Source organism: Ostrinia furnacalis, unplaced genomic scaffold (assembly GCF_004193835.3).
Source record: "Ostrinia furnacalis isolate ACB-3 unplaced genomic scaffold, ASM419383v2 OfSCF4362, whole genome shotgun sequence".
NCBI lineage: Eukaryota > Metazoa > Arthropoda > Insecta > Lepidoptera > Crambidae > Ostrinia > Ostrinia furnacalis.
Window position 1 is genome coordinate 164,801 of NW_021134601.1, and position 17,306 is coordinate 182,106.

Genomic DNA, 17,306 nt, shown 5'->3' on the forward strand with positions numbered 1-17,306 from the left:
ATAAAAGTGTTTATTAAATGAAATAAACTCCTGTAATAGCTTATGTAAATGAAAGTATTAACTGCAAGCGTTTAGCGGTAAAGCTAAGGACACACTGCAGTCTGCAAGTCCTTATTAATTAGTTTTCCTTTTTGCCCTACCTATTGAAATCTCTGCATTCATTTATTTTTCTCCATTGCAGGAGCATGATCCTTTCTAATTTTTCAGAGGCTAATAAAGAATTTGGCCTACACGTTACTCCCAACACTGACCCGATGACTTGGGGAGGACTGATGTTCACATATTAAACTTTCATTGATTTTAGTTTGCGTAAGGGCATTATAATTATCTTCTAATAGAATAAATAAAACCGTAGTCTTGCTATCCTCTTGAGGTATGTGATTATGACGAGTAAGAATTCAATTCCACTTGCTATCATCATCATTTCAGCCACAGAACGCCCACTGCTGAACATAGGCCTCCCAACAACAATGATTTCCAGATAGGGCAGTTAAAAGCGGCTTCCATCCAGCCCTTTGCCCCTTCAAGCCCCGCGAATCGAGACAATGGATTAATTGTTACGCAGTCATATGCAACCGCTTGGGAATTGATGGGATCTATACCTACTTTAAAATAATTTGCAGCACTATTTCTCTCAAGTGTGAGTACAGCTCAAGTCATACTACGGAATGGGCTTTTTAAAGTACTCATTTGCCGCGACCTCTATAACCGTATAGGTGAACTTTCATTACTCGTATTGCTATGGAGTGTGGCTGAGAGGATTCTTAATTAAACTTAGAATTTAACTCAGGAAAAGGTATAAAACTGTGGTAATATGGAATCTTAATTTGGCATTTAATAAAGAAAGACAAAAAGACGTAGGTGGGTCAATCTTGAAATTGGGCGTATTCGTTGATTCCCCTGGCACTTTTTAAAACTTAAGAGTTTAAACTTTTACTAACAAAAGGCTAAATATCACACCATTGTAAACATATTTCACAAATAGGCATCACTGTCACATGTTTAGATAAAAAGATATATGACTTTAAAATTTTGGTACCAGGGGAATCAAAATAAAACATTTTGTATATAATAATCGTTTATTTTAATTAAACTTATCAGACTTTTGGTTTCATTTTATATTATCATTAATCTTATAAGTAGAATTATAAAAAAAAAACAATATGTCTCTCTAGGAACCATCAATCAACTGTAACAAATCAACATAATTATCTAAAAACTATCAAATTATTCTAACGTAAACAAATTCTAACACTATTTTTCTTATTTTTATTAAGAATCCTATTCAGATTCTATTAAGAATCGGAAATTAAGATTTTATTTTACTGAAGGCACATTAATCCAGAAGCTATCATCAGATGGAATATGATTATCCGATTGAATGCTCTGAACTTCAGTTGCAGCTAGCCCATAATTTGGGTTCGAAGTAGAAAGTTTATCGAAGTAATTTTCTTTTACAGTCTTGTTTGATTTCGCGGTTTAGATGTACCAGTGCTGTGCACATTTGAACTTTTGATATTATATAAATCTATATGTTGACCATGAGGACAATATATTGGTTATTCCGATCATTTTTCTAAATAACAGCTAAGACGTCTCATGGCCATGGCGAGCACTTCGGGAGTTTTATTGATCCATATCACCTGATGAACTTCCATGGTGCCCCGGAATTCTCTTAAATCAGAGGGAATTAACAGATCCTTCTCCAACATACCAGATTTTTGAACCTCCGCTATCGTAACTCCCGGACATTTATCTTTAAGATAGCTGATAAGGACATCAATGTTTGGAATGTCATTGCCTTCAGCGACGATTCGATCTGCTATTCTTTTCAATACTTCGCCCACGCCATCGGGAGCTCCTTTGCCGTGTCCTTTCTCCGAGTAATTCCAGATTACACGCCGTAAACTTGCATAATCCTAGTCAAGCTTACACATCACGTAAACCTATAATCATAATATGAGAGTATGATAATGTAAGGAACCTGGTATTTTGCCAGGGGAATTAATGCCAGGGGAGTCAAGAAAAGTGAATCTTCTTTAGATTTTGTTTAAATGGATTGATTTTTGCCAATGATTATTATAAAAACAATTAACAGTCCTATATACCCTACTGTTAATCCTAGTAAAGAAATTCTTAATCATCAAAAAAGATTTTTTAAAGTGGCCAAGGTAATCAATGACCTAGTGAAACAAAGCCAGGGGAATCACATTCTTACCTTCATTAATCCGGCCTGGAAACGTCAAGACGTGCGACCTCTCCTCGTGATGTTCAGAGCGCGACTAAAGCCACTTGCCGATGTGCACGCCTTCACCGTAGATATTTATAATAGCAAGGCAGGTGGCATTTAGTGACGCGCCAAGGGAATCAATCGTTGCGCTCGGACAAACACAAACTATTTTTTAAATAAAAAAGAGTGATTGGCACAGACTTTGTGTATTTATTAAATCATTAAACAACTCACCCTTTAACTCTTAAATTACAAAAAATCCTAAATTTATGACTATAGATAGGTAAATTATTAATGGTTTGTTCAAAAAAATACAAAGGGACAGCCCAGGGGAATCAAATATCAAGACTTCGAAGATTTCAGATGTTTTAAGCTAAAATAAACACCGTTTTTGTTGTGCCCCATTTAATTTAAACATAAAAGTAACAGAAAAAAAATATCTTACATTAAAATTTAAACGTTATGGGTAGTTTTTTCCCCCGGACAGTGTTTTTTTTGGCTTTCAAGATTGACCCAGGTATGTGTCAGTCCCATTACGTAACTAAATAAGAAATTATAATAAACTATTCTCTAAAGTGATGACTATGGACTAATGGCATAGCTGTTGTGTTATCATTGACTCATCAAATATCTGTCATAAAAACCCACCAGAGAAAAGGAAGATGCTACACTAAGAACAAAGTTAGAATACACTTATTTTATTATTCTGTGATACTAGTAGCACGGTATCTACCTTACTCTATTTTTATTTGGCTCTATAAAATACATTCCAAGAATATTGCGCAGTTTACAAAGGTGTGAACAGAGTTGAAATATCTTCCGGCATCGATGTAGGTCACCGGAGTCCATCCAACATTAATGCACATTGTCGTTATGATTCCCAACTTCACGGCGATCTTCTATCTAAACCCTTAAAATTTTATCTGCAATACCAGTTTTACTATTTGAAGAAGATTAAAAAACCATTTACTGGGGCGGAAAAACCTGTCGTCTTTATATTGCAGTGATAAAACTCGTGGTGCGGATGAAAATCGGAGTTTATTTTTGCCAAGTTTTATTCTCAAGACACCTTTAGAATCTATTAGCAGATACCTACCTATATTATAGTCTTTGTTACAGGACACATTTTTCAGGATGGATGTAAAAAATATGGAAATAGGACAGGTGACACATAGAAGAAGCAAGAATATTTAGGCAGTGAATAATTTGGTCATTTTACTTAGTCAATAATATCAAACAGCTTTGTGACGCCCGGTTTCTGAAAAAAAATTACAACTTGAACGTGCTCATTTTCTACTCAAGGATGAATTTAAAATGAAAAGTTCTTACTTGATTAGAAGTTGGGCACGTTCAAGCTAAAAATCTCAATTAAGAAAGGGCCTTAGTTTGACTACGTTTCATCTTTGACTTATAAATTCGATGAGGCATTAGAAATATCGAGGGGTACATTAGCAGTCTTAACGACTTTGAAACTTCTATCGAAGATTTCCAAGGGCGGAACAATTTCAAAGACCCTTTGATTTTTACCTGATTTATGATCCAAGGTAATTATTACATTTAAAACGAGAGCTCAAACGATTTTAGACATTTATGGCACTTAACGCTAAAGGGCATTTTGGTACTTTACGATTTAAAAGCCCCATTTCGTGGAAAACGAACGTGACAATTCAATCAACCTATTTTTAGAGACGTTATTTGAAGAAACGAAGACTAGTAAATGCGAACGCTTTGTCCAACAATTGAATTGTATACCTACGTAATTAGAAATCTTTGAATGTTTGAAGCTGAAAGGAAGACAGAATAAAGAAAGAATAATAATTGCAAAGTTGCTGTTATGTAACGTGTAAAGTCATTTAAAAATCTTTAATACATTTTATGGTCTTAGGATCGTTTGTCAGACTACTCGTATAAGCCGTCATTAGCAGCGCTCTTTGAAAAACATCAATCTTTTAAACTGCGATCTCCAACCCGCCTACCAAGCATGGAGACTATGGCAAAACCCTCCACTATAGTGGAGGAGGCTCATAGTCCAGCAGTGGACTGTAAAGGGCTGTTGATAATGATGATGATGAGGTGTCTTTGCTATAAACAGACAGCAAACCGATAGGAGGCTGAGTTGCTGTTTCTAGGCTCTTAGTCTGTTCCAATTACCTACTGTATCATCAGTTTTCAACATTATTCCCCAGACTACGTACACACACATACAAAGGGCACTAGAAACTCAGATAGATATTAATTTAAGTTAGCAGAATCTTAGACAATAAGGTTGGTGACAATGCCTTTAGAAAGAACAATGAACGCGATTCCTATTCATATTGATTAGCGTGAAATCTTGGCTATTAATTAGTCTACGGCATTCCATTGTTAGGATTCCAGCTTGGTTAGATTGCATTAATATCCTAAATGGCCTGTTTCTGACATGGATGTCACAAAACACATTTTGGAGTATGTCCATTCTAATAAAGTGTCAGTGGAAATTTGGCTTCATGTACCATTATAAGCTACTGCGTCAGTTGTTAGGCAGTAAGGGCAAGGGAAAAAATGAACAGATAAATCATTTTGTTGGAGTAATTTAACCACTAGTGTATGCTTTGTACTTTTAAGGCTAGTTTCAGCTCAGGCTTATAAAAAGCACAAATAGCCTAAAAAGAAAGCAGGCATTTGAAATTTTAGAAAACGTTGAACCTAATATTGTCCGAAATAGAACGTAGAGCCGTTAGTCCGATTCAATCATGTCAAACGCCTTTGGCGGCTTAGTCTAACTAGTCCCAAAGTAACAGAAATTTCCAATAAAAATTGGAAGAAGAAGACGTATAACTACATAGAGTTGTAACCACGTTTGCAAAAACTCACACCAGATCAAAAACGATAGTGCGTTTACTTATCCAGCGCAGGCGTTCGATGGACGTATGCGCAGCACAAAAACGTGTCGAAAAAGCAAAATTTGATAGATGGAGCCCTTGGAAGATAAAGAAGTTTAGCTGTTCTCCCACAGGCTGTGCCATAGGCTTGCCAGTTTAATTAAGTTGGAAACACTGGCGTGTTGGGTAATTATCCGCCGGCAGCCGGCGATTAGTAATGAGCCGATGTGTGGCTAACAAGCGCTGGAGCTACCGCGCTCTAATGATCGATGGAGAGATGTTTAGCATAAACTAATGATCCTTTATTGACTGACTTGCGCACTCGTTAGGCCAGTGGTTCTTAACCGGTGGTCCGAGAACCACTGGTGGTCCCTGGAGGCATTCCAAGTGGTTCACGATGTGCACTTATACACCTTGGTCAAAACCACTTTTAACTGATTTTTGCAGTCAAACTGGTTTTGACCGATTATGAGGTGGTCCCTGACAAGACAGAAATTTGGTAAAATGGTCCCTCATGACTTAAAGGTTAAGAACCACTGCTTTAGGCCATATTCTCAAGTAAAAAGAGTTTATTCAAGAACTCTAGATCTGTATTGTAGGTACTCGTACTTGCTTCCATTTTGCAATGTGTTATGTATTTTCATAATGGTTTTTTATCTATTATTAGCTTTTGGTGTGAAATTCAGTTTATCTAGTTTTCAGCATAAATGTTAAGTATTCCGATGTATAGGGGAGAGTTCGGTATACAGTGTGAGTCACGTTAAAGTGTACATATGAAAATAGATGAAACTAGACCTATTTTTATCGACAAAAAAGAGGTCAAAAAATTTTTGAGATTTTTTTTTAATTTTTTATAGATTTTTTTTTCTTAAAATTACTTATTGTAAAGAAAACGTAATAACTTTTAAACTAAGCGGTATATCCTGATAAAATAAAAACAGTAATAATGCTAAATAACAGGCGATACTAAAAAAATACATAAAATACACAAAAAATGCCAACAAATAATAAAAAATGATACTTTTTGAAAAAAATCTGCTTAAAAATTCGTGTTTTTTTGGTTATTTTATCTCCAAAAAATGTCCCTATAACAGGTGGTTTTTATTACTTTGTATTATTTTCTATTGTATTATCTTTGTAAAACCAAAAATCGCATGTCTCTATCCCTATCACAACATTTGCTATGATCGTTTGAACAAAGGCCTGCCACAACATCATCTTCCGCTACNGCAAATTGATTATAATTTAATTTACTACACGATTTATTGCTAATTTAAATAATGTTTTTCGTGACAAACATTTGAAGTTGTAACTAAATGTTCTTAAATAATATGTTTTCTTTAAATATAGCTTATTTAAGTATTTATGCACGTATATCTTATTTGTAAAATATTTAGACTAAATTATTACAACATCTTTGTTTGTTACTTTTTTTAAATTTTATTAAAACTTAATTTAAACTATCGATATTTGTATTTCACATCCCTAGAATACCCACCAGACTTCCCTACTTCAGTGCGGCACAGGGTGCATAAGCCTTGTATTTTGAATATAGCTATAATTTTTATACTAAACAAGTTATTCACGAACGCCTTCAGATGTATGTCAATAAATGCATTATTATTAATATTCAAAGAAAAAAAACACAATATCTATTAACATGAAGCCAAAAATAAAATAAATGTATCTTAAATATTACAAGGTCTTTAAGCCTTGTGCCGCCACAATGTAAGTTTTAATACCAGGTTTAATTACCTTGTACCGAAGGAATGGAAAGTATTTGAAAGTTACTGCCGCAGCAAAGGTGTTAAATAATACTGTAAAGTTTCATCAAAACCTATTCGGTAATGTTTGCTCGAAAAAAAGGTAACAAAAATCCATCTAACCATCCATTCTCTCAAACTTTCACATTTTATGATATTATTAGGATTGGATAAGTAGGATAGGAAGTAGGAAGGATTATTTTGAATTATGCGTGTACAGAATGCAAATGATGTATTGCTAATATCTATTAATGTTAGTAAACAGACTGATCAGCACATAACCAGCAATTAATAATTATGACTGATCTATGATTTATTGATGAATCAATGATGGATGCCTTTGTAGTCTACTTGGCAAGGCAGACCAACTAAAACACGTGCATGTTGCGGACTACCGCAATATTGCAGTAGCCTAGTGTTAGGTACTATAGTGTTATAGGCTACTGCAATATGCACTGGCAGAGTATGTACAGTACCAAGAAATGTTGAATTAAACCATCCCTGATAAACAACTTTAACACAACTTTAGTTATAAGATTTACGCCCGTATTCACAAACATTACTATGAGGTCTCACAGTGCTCGTGGACGCACAGGGTCACACACGAACCAATCACAGAGCTCTATGCTGTGCGTTCGCTCGTTGCATCGTTTGTGAATACGGGTGTTATACTCGTACTACATGTCACTTTAAATCGATGAGCTACTTAACTAGCTCAGCTAGCTAAATGAGCTAACAGTTTTATCCACGTGAATTTCGATCGTACAACGTTGAATAGTTTCGCCAAAATCTGTCTCGTAGTTTTTGCGTGAAAGAGTACCAAACATCTACCCATCCTCAAAAACTGGCACGCTTTTAATTTTAGTAACATATTGTGCTCTGACAGTCGTTTACATTTTTTTAAACGGCAACACCAGCAAAGAAGCAACACAGTGAATCCATGCAATTTGATCCGGACAAGGTTGACAGTCAACAACATTGCCCGGGGCAAACATGGCTGAGCGCAGGTAAATGGATTAATCCGTCAAACGAGTTCATCTTATATGAATGCACTCTTGGATAGTGCTGTCCTCGATGGTGACCTATCGATAAACTACCGATCAACGATACATGTATGATAAAAATACATATTATTATTATACCAAGCAATTATGTATTTTGCTATGAATAAATATTTTGAATTTGAATTTTGAATGATGAGTTCGTAAATATTTACATAACGTTGTACAATTTTTACAAATAAATCAGTCTTTTCGATATACTTCATAATCATCATTTCATCCACAGGATGACTGCGCCTTCCTCTCTATCATCTATCGATGGGGGCCAGTGCGTCACATTTTCAGCTACCCATTTCATTTTTTTCTGAAACTGTACTTCAGTAAAGATATCATCAGTCGATTGATAGTAAGTAGTTCAATGCAGGTTCTCATCAAGCAATTAATAACAGAGATCAATCTATCGATAGTCAAACAGTATATTTGCACAACTCTACTCGCGGTGGAAGCGGTTATTAATAGTAAGTTGCAGTCTTTCAGTGAATTTATTTGCTGAAAATAGTATATTATAAGGTTGCAGATACTCTGTGAATTTTCACATAATTTGTCAGTTTGTCACAAACGAAATATTCTCTTGATGTCAATGAAATAATAGTAAATGCCTAATTCTAATATAGATCGACTAGCGGCCGCCCGCGACTTCGTACGCGGATCTCGTTTTACCCCCTTCATCTATCTTACGCGGTTTAGATTTTTTCATACAAATGTTTTTTCCCGCTAACTCTCGATCCCGTGGGAATTTTGCAATATCCTGTTGTAACTAAGCTTTAGGTTTACTAAGGTACCTGCATACCAAATACTAAGGTACCTGCATGCTAAATACTAAGGTAACTGCATGCCAAATTTCAAGCGTCTAACTTAAGTGGTTTAGATTTTTCATACAAAAGGATTTTCCCGCTAATTCCCGTTCCCGTGGGAATTTCACTTAGCTTTAAGTTTACTAAGGTACCTGCATGCTAAATTTCAAGCGTCTATCTTACGTGGTTTAGATTTTTTNATAGGGGGCGCCACCATTGTTCACCTGTATAGTTCCAAAATACTGGACTGTCCTGTCGATGACATTGACAGAGGGGCGCCACCGTCAATACCGGATCGCTGGTTCAGATTTTTGCCATGTTGGAAACCATATAGTTGAACGATGGTAGCGCCCCCCTGTCATTGAGTTTGGCGGGACAGTTCAGCGTGGGTCATCTATAAATGAATGGCAAAAAAGATGGGATACGTCAGTCAAAGGACGTCACTTATATAAATTCTTCCCGAATGTACGCGAACGTCTAACTAGGCGATGGTTAGAAATCGACCATTGCTCGTCGCAGTTCCTCACGGGACATGGCAACTTTAAACATAAACTTCACGAATTCAAACTAGTTCCGTCTCCTTTTTGCGAGTGTTCCACTGATGATGTCAGTCATGAGCAGTCTGCCCATCATATCTTGTGGGAGTGTGATCTTTGGAAACATGAACGTGATATAATGCTTAATTCAATACAACATACATCTGTTTCCGCAATTTATTACACCGATCTTGTCGCGACAAGGAAAAATTTCCGTGCTTTTAAGCGATTTTGTGAAAAATATTATTGGCAGGTAGTTGCTAATTGCTCATAAGATAGGCCCCCTTAATTTAATTTATTGTCCGTGGTGCATAATCTTTTTCTTAAAGGTTTTAAACCTTTGTTTGTCACCTGTCATCCGCTTTGCAATGGAGGGAAGTCGAACCTTAATTTCGAACTCCTATGTTCTTCTGATTAATTTCGTTGCGGGTCCAATGACAGTTTAACTTTCCCCCGGGACAAACTTGACCTTCATTGGTTGGGTTTTTGTGGCGGTCAAGCTGTAGATCCTGGCTACACAGGAGTTGCAGTGGTGGGAACGAGAGGTGGGAATAGTCCCGATGACTCGTCCCTTATTATCACCCACTAGTTTTTTTACATAAAAAGGTAGTCTTTCTCGCTGGTCCAATAAGCCCTGTTAATCTCCAAAGAGTTGGTTGTCTAAGAATTTATATATAATAATAATAATGTTTGTTATTCAAATTTTTCCCAACGCCTCCCGTCTCCAGGGACGCCACGGATATTGAACATGTATTCAGATGCTAATAGATCTACTTTATTTTTACTAGCTTTTTTTATACGAAGGAAAATACGTACGGTAAAATAGGTAAGGTAATGTATTCTTTTGTCTTGCGAGATTATAATAACTAATGGAATGTATGTAGGTATATGTTTGTTTTATTTTCTTTGTTCAGATATAGTAGGTATCAGTTATGAAAATACGAATTGGTAATCGTAACGGTAACGGCTAGGATAAGACGGATGGACTTGTCTGGCAAAATTATCCCTCAGTGGCGAAAAAACGCAAGTTCATCGCCATAAACCAAAGAAGAAGAAGAAATTATGACGATATGAAACATAAATACTCGAGAGCTCTTATAAAATTTAACTCCTAGGTGCTTTTCAACAACATCATCTTCTTAAAAAACAATAAAACTCCTAGGTACATGTGTCCATTCATCCATTACACAGAACTAAAACAATAATTTCGAGGACAAACTCGTAAATAAAAAATCTTAGTTTAACCTTTTGCCCAAACTATCTGAAAGCACCAAAGTTCAAAGGAACAAAACCAGCCTCAATGAAAAAGAACGTAAAGGTACCTAACGTAAATGTATTCAATTTATATTTCATGTTCCTAAACATTATAATCCAAGGCACAATCACGAGCTAAACTTAGGTTTACACGCTCATTCACATATCAAGAACACTTCTGACCTTTGAAGTGCTTGGTCAATTCGCCAACTCTACGTTCTTGGGGCAATAATAAACAAAGAAACGTGCGGCTCCTGAAGTGCTCGTTAAAGATTAACGACGATTGTTGGTTTTAGCGGGCTGAATTCCCATTAGCTGCTGGGTAAGGCTGCGGGCTCAGTATCAGCGGAAATGATACGCATTTATTGTCCATGTCATGAACGTCTAAGTATCAGCGGATGAGAGGATGTTTATAAAGCTGAGGATTTAAACAAACAATTAATTGATAAATTAAATGATTGATGAGTCTGTACCTTTTGCTATAGATTTCAGTTAAAGTCGGCATAAGTACATCAATGGTTTTGTGATTTATCTTACTGACGATACGAAGCTGTCACGAAGTCGGATTTGTTATTATCTAGGTAGAGATCTTGTTTCATATTTCTTTCAGATATTTTTTTGAGTAATTTTCAGTCAATTTATTTGATTAAATAAAGTCCTGTCTATTGTATTTTCTGGAGTATTAGGTATATCTTTAGCATGCTATATAATTACGTATTTATGAAGTCGCTTTCACAGAGGCCCCGCCTTGCCAGCCATCTTCAGCTCCCCAAGGATTGCTCTACAGCTATTACATGCTTTATTGTCTGTAGGTACGTTGTGTTGCGAGTCTACAAATGAAATTACTGAATAATGCGAGCAGTTCAGTTGATTTTATTCTTATACCTGTATTTTTGAGTTCGTTCAAGACAAGTTAGCGTTAAATTTTCAACGATCGAACCATGATTGCAGTGCTTATGCGATTTACATAGAATATTATAATATTATTCCGCTTTGTAAATTCTTCAGACTGTGCTGACAGTTCTTGTTTACATTGTATCCTTACATCGCATTCAATATTCATGACTAAAGTCAGTGAATTTAATGATCAAAACCTGAACCAGGTGCATTCCAAGTAAATGGGTGTCAACGGAATTATAATTACTTGTACTGAAGACTTCCTCGAAGGTTTTTAGTATACTTCCCGGAATAATTCCTAGTACTCTTCCAGGTATACTCCACGTGTAGCTTTAAAGCGTTTTCTTTGAATTTCCTTACTGCATTCCCTGTGTTACTCAAGCCAAGACACGCACGATTGTGTTATAGATTTCCGCGTACACTGAGGACGCACCCAAGCACACACTCGTCCCCTGGGCCCGCTCGCGTTGCCTGCATACACTGGATCGTCTGTATGCTAATTTAATACTGCTTCAGCGACAGAACAGGCAAAATATTAAATAGGTAGGCCTACGAAAGAAAATTATGTCTGGGTTGCTTGCGTTTACTTTAATTTTTACAAACGTTAAAAGTCTGCCAAACTCCATAGAAAAAACTGATCTGATTGAGGTTGAGAGAGAGTCATCTGCGCTCACCATTGTCCAGTGAAGCTGCGAAAGCCGCTAACAGCTATCAGCATAGTAAGTTCCAAAAATGAAATGTGTTCTTCTGTACTATTACTGTGTTCTTATCTATTTTCTTTAATAAATAATAATAAATATCCTTGGACATTTTACACTGCGCCCCTAGCCCCAAACTAAGGAAAGCTGCTTAGATATGGGTAGGTAAGTAGGCTTGTTGTGTGGTGGGACAATGATTTTAGATCTTATGAGCAGTTTATATTGGAAATGGGTCAACAGAAGTTCAAATTGTGATTATTTCGTCGTTTTTATGTCTCAGTTCAAAGAATCTCCAACTAAATAAGTTACTTACTAAACTCAATAAAGTTGTTTCATGCGTTCACAAACTAAACAGAAGTCCCTTTTCAAGCCTTTCACTATTTGCTTCTTCGTAATAATATTATATGTTTTCCTGGAAACCCTCACATCTTCAATTACTTACTCTATATATAACTTTATGCAAATAACTCTTACCGCAAGCCTGACCTACATTTTTAATGCTCTAAATGGAATTATGGCATTTAGGTAGGAAGAAAAATAACTAAGTAGACCGAGAAACAGAGTATCAAGCAGATTAAATAAGAATGGAGTTTAACTGAAAGTATGTCCACAGCATTTTAAAATCGCGTTGTTTTATAGTACTTAAAAGGAGTAAAGTTTCTACTTAATACCTACTTTAGGAATGAGTCGATATTTTGAAATCCACTATCCTAGACTCTTATAGAATCTCACTTAAAACATCAGGTGCGATTGCAGTCAAGTAGGTACACCTGGCTTGTTCTGATAAAAAATCTTTATAAGGTATCTAGTACGTTTTAGTAGGTTTTTTTTTCAATCTCCAGCCGTAATTACCGGAGTTTGGTTTTTTATAAGGTAATACAATTTAAATATGCAGACAAATTAATGTATATTTTAGAGAGTGCTGGTAGCTTCTCGCCAAAGTATATGAGCAAAATGTTACCTGTAAGTCCTTAATAATACAATTTGGTACCTAATATCCTCTCACAGTTATGTTATGTAATAATATCATGAAGTTGATTCTGTTTCTATTTATCAATTTACAAGAATTGGTTTTATATTCTCTCACGATTTATTACGAAAACATTCCGGAGATTGATGAAGTGGTTTTAAAAAATATCATGATAGGAGATTATATTTAGACGGAAAAAATACATTTAATGGAGCTTCGCAAATACGGAGGAGGGAAAAACATTAAGTGGCAGCGGGAGGGCTATTACACTCGTAAAGGTAAAATTGGAACAAATTCCTCTCAGAGATTTAAGATTTTATTAGTCTGGTATGATATACGGCATTTGATCCGCAGCAGGGTCCGATATGGGAAAAGATTTATTAAGATAAAATCAAGAATAAAATACTAGAAAATATTGAGTCGTGATTCGGATCTATTTGTCTCTATCAATCATTTCAGCATTTCAGTAGGAGTAAAATATACTTTAATAAAAGTTATATGAAAATCGTGTTTAATAAAATAAATAAATAAAATATTTGGTATCTTAAATTAGTAAAAACAATTTTAGCATTCCCAGTTTTTAGAATCAATTTTATAATTTGACCCCTACTCACCTAATCATAATAATGATAATTGTTTATCGCTTTATGTTGGTTAATACAAATAAGATTAAGTCAGCTGTATAAGTATACAGCCGACTGTACCTACCATAACACCTTTTATTTGACCCAAACACCTAAATTGCTGCATAATTTAGGTTTTCAAGTTAAAGTGTTTTGCAAACAAAGTCGTCATGATGTACAGTCTACCGCAAAAGTAACTCCTTTACTTACTTCTGTAAGTCTGAGGCATTAAGGTTCAAAAGTTTTATGCCTACTGTACCACATTAAGGTCGAGTGCACACGAGCTAAAATAGGGTGGCTGGGCACCTGAAGCATAGACAACTAAGCCCTGTAGATGGTACATAAACTACAATGGTGTTAAAATTAACATAATATAAAAAAAGTTTATTTCACCAACAACCAGGTACCTACTTACAATAATCTGAGGCTGGAGCCGACTTAGATATGGATATACCTGTGGCAGGAAGGAGGCCCCGCTTAGTAAGTGGGATATGTTGTATAAGCAAGCGGTAGGTATTTCAAAATAATATTTTGCAATAAACTTTCCGAACAAGGAAAAATCTTGTAATAATATGAGTTCGTTTTGCTGAAATTGTATCTCCCTAGAGTCCTGCAACGGTGCCTTTTGTAGTAAAACTCGGATGCCCCTTATGTACATATTTCACAGTCAATTAAACTAGTAAAAAATAATACCAAAATTATAAATTAAATGTTGTTGAAACGTTATTAAATAAATAAAATAAAAATCAGTGAACTAGCGACTCTAGCGTAATGTAATTTTAATGTGGACTTTATAGTGCTAAGTTGTCTGCATCCTTAGCGTTTCTGGAAACAAATGAACGTTGACAAATGCAAGGCTCACTGCGCAAAAACATTCCGTCGCCAAGTAAAATGTTAGCTTAGCCTAGAATTTCTACTACAATATTTGCATTGAGTCCATTAAATGTGACATGAGCTCTCATTGGGTCATATTTTATGAGTCGACTAAAAATTANTATAGAAGTTATGGATAAAAGTTTATACAAGTTTGTTACGTTTAATTGTAAAAACGTCAAACGGTCTATAGATGCTATTCGAGATTTATGCAAGATGTCAGATATCATTGCGCTGCAGGAAACGTGGTTACTGCCAGATGAAATCACATTCTTAAGCACAATTAGCGACGAGTTCTGCAGTACTGGAATATCTGCAGTTGACACAACAGCAGGTATTTTACGAGGAAGACCTTACGGTGGAGTGGCGTTGCTGTGGAGAAGTAGTGTTTTTGAAAATGTGACGGTGATTAAGTGCGATAACCCGCGTATTTGTGCAATAAAAATAGTGTTAAAGGAAAAATCGATTTTAGTGTTTAGCCTATACATGCCCACGGATGCAGTGACTAATTTAACGGATTTTACGGACGTATTGAGCTCGGTGAGTGCTATTATAGACAGCTGTAATATAGACTGTGTTTACATGCTAGGGGACTTTAATGCACACCCCGCTGAACGATTCTATCAAGAATTAATACTTTTTTGTACCGATCAAGAATGGTCTTGTATTGACATCGATATGTTAGGTGTTACGTCTGATACTTTCACTTTTGTAAGCGATGCGCACGGATCTAAGCGATGGCTTGATCACTGTTTAGTTACTAAAGCTGCGATTCAATCAGTAAAATCAGTTTATGTTGTTCAGGATGTGTTATGGTCGGATCACTTGCCACTAGTTATAGAATGTAACTTAAATGTCGTCTTGGCAAAGAAAACTATGCCTAGTGTGCATCAAAATAGTATATTATGGGGAGAAAGAAATTGTGACGAAATTGATACTTACCGACAAGAATGTCAAAATAGATTAAAACAGATCGAGTTCCCAACCGAGTTGCGCGGGTGTTGTGATCATATGTGTGATAATTTTAAACATAGATCTGTTATAGATAAAATTTACCAACAAATTGTAAATGCTCTTAGCGAGGCCGCGTCACTAGGACGTAATTTTAAAAAGAAAAGAAAAAAAGTTGTAATAGGCTGGAATAAACATGTAGCTGAAGCGCACCGGGAGGCGAAGCAAAAATATCTTTTGTGGTCATGGTACGGTAAACCGACTACAGGCATCTCCTTCAGTCAAATGCTCGAGACTAGAAAAATATTTAAATCGCGTTTGAAGTGGTGTCAGGACCGGGAGAGCCAAATTAAAATGGATATCTTGGCTTCACACCATTCGAAAAACGATTTTCGTTCCTTTTGGAAACATACCAATAAGTTACAAAACAAAGCAAGCCCCCCGGTATGCGTGGACGGTATAAGTGAGCCTAAAGAGATAGCTAACTTGTTTAGAAGTCATTTTGCTGTACAGTCACCATTGGGTCCCTCACAGTCGGAGCTGGATGCTGTCGCCGGAGTGGACAGGGTGATAACGTTTTCCATAAAAGAAATTAAATTAAAAATACAAGCGATGTCTAGAGGGAAATCCCCTGGTCATGACGGTCTCAGCATTGAGCACCTAAAATTTGCTGGGCCACATTTGCCACGATTATTGTACATGTTATACAATTTTTGCATAGGACATGGCTACATCCCTAGTGACATGACAAAAACGGTGGTAGTGCCCATAGTGAAGAATAAGACGGGCGATCTCGCGGACAAAAATAACTATAGGCCTATCTCGCTAGCAACTGTTATCTCCAAGGTCTTTGACGGCTTGCTTAATACACGGCTAAATGGCCACTTTGAACCGCGTGATAGTCAGTTTGGATTTCGGCCAGGGTTGTCAACGGAAAGCGCGGTGTTGTGTCTTAAGCATACAGTCACATACTACACGGAGCGCAAAACTCCCGTATACGCATGCTTTTTAGATCTTTCTAAGGCATTTGACCTGGTCTCATACGACAAATTATGGAAAAAACTTGAANATATATCGGCGCCCACCTCTACTACCGGTTGAACTCTTAAATATTCTTATACATATATGGTACAAAGACCAGGTCAACAATGTTAAATGGGAGGGAACCATGTCGGATGCGTATGGGTTGGAGTGCGGGGTGAGGCAGGGGGGGTTGTGCTCGCCAACGCTTTTCAACTTGTACGTTGATGACCTCATAGGCGAGCTCAGTAGCACCAGAATCGGCTGTCATATAGATGGAGTTTGCGTCAATAACTTAAGCTACGCGGATGATATGGTGCTGCTGAGCGCATCTGTGTGTGGTCTGAGAAAATTGGTGGCCAAATGTGAGGAGTATGCGGGGACCCATGGTCTACTTTATAATGTTTTAAAGAGCCAACTCATGGTCTTTGAGGCCAGGGGTAGACGTCATGATGTATTACCACCGGTCTTCCTTAATAACTCTGAACTGAAGAGAGTGCATAAATTTAAATATCTTGGTCACGTATTGACCCCTGGCCTCAAGGATGATGAGGATATAGAAAGAGAACGGCGGGCATTGTCGGTGAGAGCGAACATGCTGGCTCGCAGGTTTGCGCGCTGTACAGCGGATGTCAAGATTGCTCTTTTTAGAGCATATTGTACCTCCTTCTACACGTGTAGCCTGTGGGTTAGATACACTCAAAAAACCTTCAATGCCCTAAGGGTGCAGTACAATAATGCATTCAGGGTGCTGTTGGGACTGCCCCGCTTCTGT

At 36.6% G+C, this 17,306-nt stretch overlaps 1 protein-coding gene across 1 annotated transcript in view; it reads right to left on the reverse strand.

Annotated features, from left to right (window-relative positions):
- The window catches only part of LOC114359399 (uncharacterized), a 133,603-nt gene that overhangs the window by 64,860 nt on the left and 51,437 nt on the right, over positions 1-17,306 (reverse strand). The window lies entirely within an intron of this gene.